This window comes from Nicotiana attenuata, unplaced genomic scaffold (assembly GCF_001879085.1).
Source record: "Nicotiana attenuata strain UT unplaced genomic scaffold, NIATTr2, whole genome shotgun sequence".
Taxonomy (NCBI): domain Eukaryota; kingdom Viridiplantae; phylum Streptophyta; class Magnoliopsida; order Solanales; family Solanaceae; genus Nicotiana; species Nicotiana attenuata.
Genome location: NW_017671054.1, coordinates 8,455 through 18,161, shown reverse-complemented (window position 1 = coordinate 18,161; position 9,707 = coordinate 8,455).

Sequence of the window (9,707 nt, the reverse complement as noted above, 5' to 3'; positions counted from 1 at the left end):
CGTTCTTGTTTCTTTTGACAGTTGAGTGAGTCTTGATATCAAAGGGGCCAGTATTTTTTCATTAGATTTAGAATGTCTATCCATTTGGTGACGCTTAAGTTAATTGGCCTCTCTGTTTGAAAGTACCTGATGTTTCATGCCTCCTATCTTTTCCCTTATCTTTAAATTCAGGTGATTTTGCCGCTTGACCATTGCTTGTGTTATTTAGTCATGTATCTGTTGGATAATTATGCATGTGTAAGCTAGAATGTGCTGATTGGAATCGAACTGATCATAGGAGAATTTAATCTATTTATTTTTTTTAGTTTTGGTTTAACTTTTGTTGGGATTGGTTATATATCTGTGCGTGCATATATATATATATATATATATATATATATATATATATATATATATATATATATATACATGTGCTTTGTGAAGAATGGAATTTCTTTGGTAGAGAAGAGGTCGATTTCTATGCATACAAACACATACGGGCACATCTATAATTCTATATATCTAATTATGTATGTGTAGGCTAAGATCTTCCGGACTATATTGATACAAATCCATGGGAATAGGCAACGGAACTTAGAACTGATAATCGCTTTTGTTGATCCAAATTGACTTCATTCGGCAGCTTTTATTCATGGTGAAAAGAATGGAATTTCTAAATGAACATCCGTAGTTTGCTTTATAGTTTGCTTTATGTTGAGTGCAATCTCTTGAAATAAATTGAGGCATAAAATCCCAGAACTTATGATCCTCACTTGATTAATCTTGATCCTTTAGAAATTGAGGCGCGCCATCTAGTGAATTTCTATGGCCCTCGCAAAGTTGAAAACGCGTAGTTGCTTTAGGTGCGTTATTTAAATTAATTTCCTAAACCCGGGTGCGCATTTATGTGACCCAAATCCAAATCTCAACAATGTTATATGAAATATGTCGAGAGTCGCGGGTGCATTTATGTGACGTGGTTCAAGACGTATTTTAAATAACGTTGCAATTTTCCTTAAAAAAAATATAATAATAAAAGCGGTTTTAAAGTTGAAATTGAACCATAGGCTAAAACATGTACTAAAATCTGATAATAGGCCATTTATAACAATTGAGTGACCGTGCTAGAACCACGGAACTCGGGAATGCCTAACACCTTCTCCCGGTTTAACAGAATTCCTTACCCGGATTTCTGGTTCGCGGACTGTAATACAGAGTCAACCTTTTCCTCGACTCGGGATTTGAACCGGTAACTTAGGACACCATAAATTATTTCAAGTGGCGATTCTGAATTTTAATAAATAAATAATCTTGTTTCGATTGTCCTTTAATTGGAAAACTCCCTTATACCCTTTACGGGGTGTAGTAAAAAGGGAGGTGTGACAGACACGAAGTGTTTTTGATAAAAATAGGAAGCTTCTTCAAATAATTGATACATGCGTACATATTGCCGTCAAGGCTCGACTATTCTATACGGAGACAGTTCATCTGACCGTTTGTCCCATTACAAAGTTTTCCTATCGAGATCCTTTTAGGCGTGAAGTATTTTCCTCAAAAATATGACCTCTGAGGGTGATGCCCCCCAGTATTGCAAGTTGATTGAAAAGAAGCCTTGGATACTGTTGAGTCCTCCCTAGGTAGCGTATAGTTGTTGCCTCATTAAAACATTGCTGGTAAAACCCATTGGGGACAAAATCCGATCTAAGGAAAAAAGAGTGCAACCCATGCTTTAAAACCTAAGGCCTTTGTGCGGAAAGGATGTTTTCGATAGCTTCGATCGAGGATCTGCATTGAGTTAGCTTTAAACTCAAATGGACAAAAAGGATAAAGCCATACCTTAGCAGTAGTATCATCTGAGTAACGATATGTTCCAATTGTCTGGCAGTTGTTCACCCTCCATCGTGCTAAGTTTGTAAGATCCTTTGCCCGCGACTCCGAGGACTTGGTACGGTCCTTCCCAATTCGGGCCTAGTTTCCCTTCATTTGGGTCTCGAGTATTGAGGGTAACTTTCCGTAGAACTAAGTCTCTGATTCCGAAGTGTCGGAAATTGGTCCTTCTGTTGTGGTATCTTTCGATCCTTTGCTTTTGTGCAGCCATACGAACAAGTGCTACTTCTCATTTTTCATCTAGTAGCTCGAGGATGGTATTCATGGCCTCGTGGTTTGACTCCTCCGATGTGTGTCGAAACGTGGCGCTGGGTTCTCCGACTTCGACAGGGATGAGGACCTCGGAGCCATACACCAAAGAGAATGGGGTAGCACCCGTGTTGGACTTCGATGTTGTTCAATATGCCCAACGGACCTCGGGTAGAACTTCTCTCCATTTCCCCTTTGCATCATCCAACCTTTTCTTTAGGTTTTGAATGATTGTTTTGTTTGTTGACTCGGCCTATCCATTTCCAGTTGGGTGGTACGGTGTCGATAATATCCTCTTTATTTTATGTGCTTCGAGGAACTCCGTCACCTTGCTGCTGATGAATTGCTTTCCATTGTCACACACAATCTCGGCAGGTATCCCGAATCGGCATATGATGTGGTCCCAGATAAAGTCAATAACTTTTTTTTCTCGGACCTTCTCGAAGGCCCGTGCTTCCACCCACTTAGAAAAATAATCAGTCATAAATAAAATAAACTTAGCCTTACCTGGGGCTGTTGGCAGAGTGCTGACTATATCCATTCCCCATTTTCATGATAAGCCATGGGGGTAAGACTGAATGGAGTTGTTCTCCAAGGTGAAGGATCGTCGGTGCAAACTGTTGACAGTTATCACATTTTTTGACAAATTCTTTGGTATCTTTTTCCATGTTATCCCAGTAGTAACCTGCTCTGATGATTTTGCGACCAAAGACTCGGCGCCAGAGTGATTCCCACAAGTGCCTTCGTGGATCTCTCGAAGAACATAATCAGTGTCCCCTGGCCCCAAACATACCGCTAGTGGCCCATCGAATGTTCTCCGGTACAATGTTCCATCTTTATCTAATGCAAACCTAGCAGCTTTGGTTCGTAGGGCCCTCGATTCTTTATGGTCCGATGGGAGTTTTCCATTCTTCAAATAGTCAATATACTTATTCCTCCAGCCCCACGTCAAGCTTGTTGAATTTATCTCGGTATGACCCTTTTCAATCACTGATCTCGATAACTGAACAACAGTTCTCGGGACGATGTCGTCTTCCTCGATCGAGGATCCCAGATTAGCAAGCGCATCGGCCTCACTATTTTGTTCCTGAGGCACATGATTCAGTGTCCATTCCTTAAAGCGATGCAAAGTCACCTGTAGTTTATCCAAATACCATTGCATTCTATCCTATCGAACTTCGAAACTTTTGTTTACTTGGTTTACCACCATTAGAGAATCGCACTTAGCTTCGATGACTTCTGCTCCTAAGCTTTTAGCTAGCTCGATACCTGCAATCATGACCTCATACTCGGCCTCATTGTTAGTCAATCTAGAAGTTTTAATAGATTGTCTAATGGTACCACCCGTGGGTGGCTTCAAGACTATGCCAAGCCCGAACTCCTTCACATTCGAGGCACCGTCTGTGAAAAGGGTCCATACCCCCGATGATGTACCCGAACTTAGCAGGAGTTCTTTCTCCGCTTCGGGTACGAGGGTCGGCGTAAAATCAGCCACAAAGTCAGCTAAGAATTGAGACTTGATGGCCGTTTGGGATTGATATTTGATATCGTACCCGCTAAGTTTGACGGCCCATTTGGCCAATCGGCCCGATAGCTCGGGCTTATGCAAAACATTTCGAAGGGGGTAAGTGGTTAATACACATATAGGATGACATTGAAAATATGGTTTTAGCTTTCAAGATGCGCTTACTAATGCGGCTGCTAATTTTTCTAAGTGAGGGTACCTTGTTTCAGCATCCCCTAGAGTTCGGCTTACATAATAAACAGGAAATTGCGTACCTTGCTCTTCTCGAACTAGTACCCCCACTTACCGTTATCTCTGACATAGCCAAATATAGGTAAAGTTTTTCATTTGTCTTCGAGGAATGAAGCAAAGGCGGGCTCGATAAGTATCGCTTCAGTTCCTCCAGGGCTCGTTGGCATTCCGGGGTCCATGCAAAATCCTTTTTCTTTTTGAGCAGGGAGAAGAAATGGTGACTTCGATCGGACGACCTCAAAATGAACCGACCCAAAGCAGCTATTCGCCCTGTTAGCCTTTGCACGGCCTTCACGCTGTCCACGATTGGGATATCCTTGATGGCCTTGATCTTATCGGGGTTAATCTCGATACCCCGGTTCGGCACCATGAAGCCGCGGAACATACCCGAGCCGACTCTGAAGGCACACTTCTCCGGGTTAAGCTTCTTGTATTTTCTCAAGATTTTGAATGTTTCCTGCAAATGAGATAAATGGTCATCTGCACGCAGGGGCTTAACCAACATATCATCAATATAAACTTCCATCGTTTTACCTATTTGTTCTTCAAACATTTTGGTGACTAGGCATTGGTATTTAGCTCCTGCATTTTTTAGCCCGAAGGGCATTACGTTGTAACAATAAGTTCCTAACTTAGTAATAAACGAAGTCTTTTCATGGTACTTCGGGTTCATCTGAATTTGATTGTTAGCGTCAAGAAAAGTTAGGGTCTCGTGTCCGGCCGTGGCATCGATCATACGATCGATGTTTGGCAATGGGAAAGAATCTTTCGGACATGCCTTATTCAAGTCCTTATAGTCTACACACATTCTAAGTTTGTTTCCTTTTTTAGGAACTACAACTACGTTGGCTAACCATTCGGGGTGCTTTACCTCCCGAATGGATCCTAATTTAAGAAGTTTGGTTTCCTCGTCCTCTATGAAAGCATGCTTTACCTCGGACTGAGGCCTCCTTTTTTGCTTCACCGGTTTGAGCCTGGGGTCAGTGCTCAACCGATGTGTGGTGAGTTCCGGTGGAATCCCTGTCATATCTAAATGGGACCAAGCAAAGAAATCCATATTATCAATAAGAAGTTGAATGAGTTTTTTCCTAAGTTCGGGGGTCAATCCCATTCCCAGGTAAAACTTTCTCTCGGCCAACTATTCGATGAGTATGACCAGCTCCAGTTCCTCGACAGTTGACTTGGTTGCATCAGACTCTTCGGGATCGATGAAGGTTCGAGGAGTAAGGAGATCCTCTTCTTCGTCTTCGATTACCTGTTATTCCGACTCCATCGAGGTTGGGGCGGTGATTGCTATTTAGCAGCCTGCTTACCTTTGGTGCTCGATTTATCCGAGGCCAAGGGCTCTGGTATCGGCACCACTTCCTCGATTAAAAACATATCTTTTGTAGCATGTTGCTCTCCGTAGACTGTTTTCACTCCTTCCTCTGTTGGGAATTTCATCATCTGGTGAAGAGTTTAAGGCACTGCCCTCATGTTGTGTATCCATGGTCTCCAGAGGAGTGCGTTATACCTCATGTCACCTTCGATGACATGGAATCTAGTGTCTTGTATAGTCCCGGCTACGTTAACTAGCAAGATAATCTCTCCCTTTGTTGTATCGCTTTCCATGTTGAAGCCATTCAGGACTCAGGATGCAGGTACAATCTGATCTTGTAGGCTGAGTTGTTCCACGACCCTCGATCTGATTATGTTTGCTGAGCTACCTAGATCCACTAAAACACGTTTAACTTGAATTTTATTTAAAAGGATAGAGATTACCAGGGCGTCGTTGTGAGGCTAAGATATGCCTTCTGCTTCCTCGTCACAGAATGATAAGGAGTCCTTGGGCACATAGCTCTGAGTTTGTTTTTCTCTTGTGATCGATACCTTGGTGCGTTTGAACATGGGTCGTTGAGGGACGTCGACTCCGCCAATGATCATGTGGATTACATGTTACGATTCTTCTTGCTCATTTTTCCTTGCATCCCTCTCCCTGAAGTGGTTTTTGGCTCGATCACTGAGGAATTCTCGAAGGTGACCCTCGTTGAATAACCGAGCCACTTCATCCCTTAGCTGCCTGCAATCTTCCGTTCTATGACCATGTGTGCCATGATACTTTCATATCAAGTTCGGATTCATTTGAGAAGGATTGGTCTGTATAGGCTTGGGCCACTTGGTGTCTTTGATTCTTCCAATAGCTGACACAATCCCTGATGCATTTACGCTTAAGTTGTACTGCGATAATCGAGGTGTCTGTGCGTGGGCAGCATGCTTATCGAATCCTCTTTTACTCATGAGTCCCCGAGAACTTTGACCTCGATCGTTTCTCCGATCATTCCGATTAGCGTTCCGACCTGTACCGTTGTCCCTTCGAGCGTCATACGGTTGATACAGTTCCCTGTTCGGTCTTGATTCCCTGTTCGTATCCGTTGGGGGCTTTGCCGCGAACCTGTTAGGATGAACTGAACCCAAGGGGGCTCCCAACTGGTCGTCCTTGACCATGATTTTTGATTGATATCGGTTGTGCACATCTGACCACGTCACAGCTAGATACTCGATCAAGTTCAGTTTTAATTGTCGAGAAGCAATCGAGCTCCGCTTGTTCAAACCCTGCATAAAGGCATGTACTGCCCAGTCATCGGAGACCGCTGGTAATTCCATTCTTTCCATCTGAAACTTGGACACAAACTCCCTCAACATCTCGTCGTCCCTTTGTTTTATCTTGAAGACGTCTGATTTCCTCGTGGCCACCTTTATGGCCCTGACATGTGCTTTCACGAAGGCGTCTTCTAACATAGCAAATGAGTCGATAGAGTTAGGAGGTAAGTTTTGATACCAAATCATGGTTCCTTTCGACAATGTTTCTCCAAACTTTTTCAACAAGACTGATTTAATCTCGGCGTCATTCAAATCATTTCCTTTGATCCTGCAAGTGTATGAAGTAATATGCTCGTTAGGGTTGGTTGTTCCGTTATATTTGGGTATATCGGGCATGCGAAACTTTTTAGGAATAGGCATCGGGGCCGCACTTTGGAGAATGGTTTTTGTATGAACTTTTTGGCATCTAATCCTTTCAAAATTGGAGGTGCCCCCGGTATCTGGTCTACATGGGAGTTATAAGTCTCCACTTTCTTATCATTATCTTCAATTTTCTTTTCACCGGACTCAATCCTCTTAGTGAGCTCTTCGAGCATTTTCATAATGGTATGGTCAGTCCCTGAGTCATTTCCATTTGATCTTTCTGGCGCTGGCTCAGCACGTCGATTGTTTTCATGTTCAGCTACACTCGGAGTCTTACTTTGACTTTGAAGTTGAGCAATTGTGATCTATTGAGCTTGCAGCATCTCGAATATCACTTGGAGGCTGATTTCCCCGTCACCCACTCCTTGTGTTCCTTGGCCACCAGGTCGGGCTTCACTGCGTACACTCCCTTCGGGGTCTGTGCCTAAATTCGTGTTTAGAGCAATATGAGAACTAACATCAACTGGTTCCATGTTTGGCACTTCCCCAAGGTTTACCGGTGGTACCCCGACCCCTACATTGTTGTTTTCACCAAGACCTTCGTTGTCATGAGTTGGTGCATTTTGTGAGCTAGACATGTTTCAGCCTGAGAATAAAAAATTCTTGACAAGAAAAAGTGTAAAAATAACGTGTGTAATAAGAATCAGTAAAGAAACAATCTAAAAAAAACGTAAAGAAACAATCACTATTATCTTTAGCCCCACGGTGGGCGCCAAAATGTTTACCTCAAAAATACGAGTAACAATTAAATTTGATTTGTGGTTTTAAAGATACGTGATTATATTCAATACAAATTAATAATCAAGAAATGTGAAGTAGAAATGAAAGAAATATGTGAATCAAACCAATATAACTCAGCGACAGTGACCTCGAGCTTAGTGACCTCGAGATGGGTTTAGAACAATAAGAACAATTAAGCAAGAAAGGTAAAGTAAATGCAGTAGAGCTAAAGGACAATTCTGATGAACAGTAGGCAAAAAGTAGAGAGTATATTCTTTGCTCAATGATTAGATTGTCCTACAAATGATTGAGGTCCCCTTTATATAATAGGGGAAACCTAAATAAGGTATATTTCTATTTACAGTAAGGAGTATTCTTCATACAACTGTCTAACCGTCTAGTACGGAATCGTACAATCATAATCTGGGATTTGCGCCATGATTTTGGGGACGTGGCAAGAATCTAGCCCATTCTGTTACTAATCAACAACGGTCCTATTGCGGTACTATTCTGAGGTTGAGCATACTCGACCTCGGTGTGCATCGGGCTCTGTCTTCAAACACGGGTGTGGTCCCTCGAGCTCGAACTCGGCCTTTCCTGAATTCGGACTTTGGACAACCTCTCGATCGTATAGATCGAAGGCATACGATCTCGACCGTATACAACATTATTTGGGAGTGACAAAGCTCTCTTCTACTTTATTAAATTCTTCCAAGTTTTATCTTCTAGTTTTTCTTTCTTCTTAAAAAAATCATTACTAGTATCAACATTACTTAAGAAGTTGTAACGACCCGACCGATCTGTATACGGTCAAAATCAGGGAGCCCGATTTCGAGGTCTTAAATTGATTTATGAGCCCGAGTCTGGGCAACTCAAAATGAAGGTTGGACCCGGCTGAGGGACACGTGTCTCGAGGAAGCTGATCGAGGGCCTGGCGCGACTTGCATCGAGGGCAGCGCAATCTCGAAGTTAATCAACAAAGAGCGGGAATTTCTCAAGGACACGTGGACCAGGGCATAAATTAAAGGATAAAATTTGTACGAAATGGTACAGGACCGTACTAGGTTGTTATACACCTGTACCAATAGAATTCTTTACTACAATTAGGAATGTACTATATTGGGGTTTTTTCTCCTCCTATATAAGGGGGGCCCCAATCATTTTGTAAGCATCATCTGGTATTATTCTCTACAATAGAACATTCTGCTCTGCCTTTCTCGTTTAACGTGCTCAACAATTATTCTTCAGCTTTATTGTCTTTAGTATATTTTTCATACTTGATTGTTGTTAGTTGACCTCGAGGTCCCTGGGACAACCAAGCTCGAGGCCCCTATTGCTGCAACAACACTAATTTGATTCTTCATTTCTTCTTACTTAAGCTTGATATTACTTGTTTAATCACTAGTATTAGAATATATCACATATCTTTAAAACAACAAATTATCTTTAATTGTTACTCACATTTTTTGAGGTAAACAGTTTGGCGCCCACCGTGGGGCTAAAGATAATAGTAATTATTTTAGTGCTAGTTTTCTGATAACACACATTATTCTTCACCCTTTTTCTTGGCAAAGATTTTTTGACTTCAGGCCAAAATATGTCTAGCACACAAAACGCACCAGCTCATGACAGTGAGGGACACGGAGAAAACAGTGGTATAGGGTTTGGTGTACCACCCATAAACCCTGAGGGAGTGCCGAACGTGGAGCCATTTGATATCAACTCGCACAACGCTCTAAACGCGGACGCAGGCACAGACCCCGTAAGGAATGCACACAGGGAAGCCCGAGCCGGAGGCCAGGAAATACGAGGATTGGAAGAAGGAGGATTCAGCCTCCAAGTGATATTCGAGATGCTGCAAGCTCAGCAAGTGGCCATTGCTCAACTTCAGAGTCAAAACAGAACTCCAAATACCGCTGAACCAGTTGACGCCCGGCATATGGAGCCTGCGCCTGAAAGGCCCGATGAAAGTGGCTCGGGGACTAATCCCGCTATTATGAAAATGCTCGAAGAACTGACCAAAAGAATCGAGTTCGGAGAAAAGAAAATTGAAGAAAATGACAAAAAGGTGGAGACAATACAACTCAAGAGTCGACCAGATACCAGGAGCACC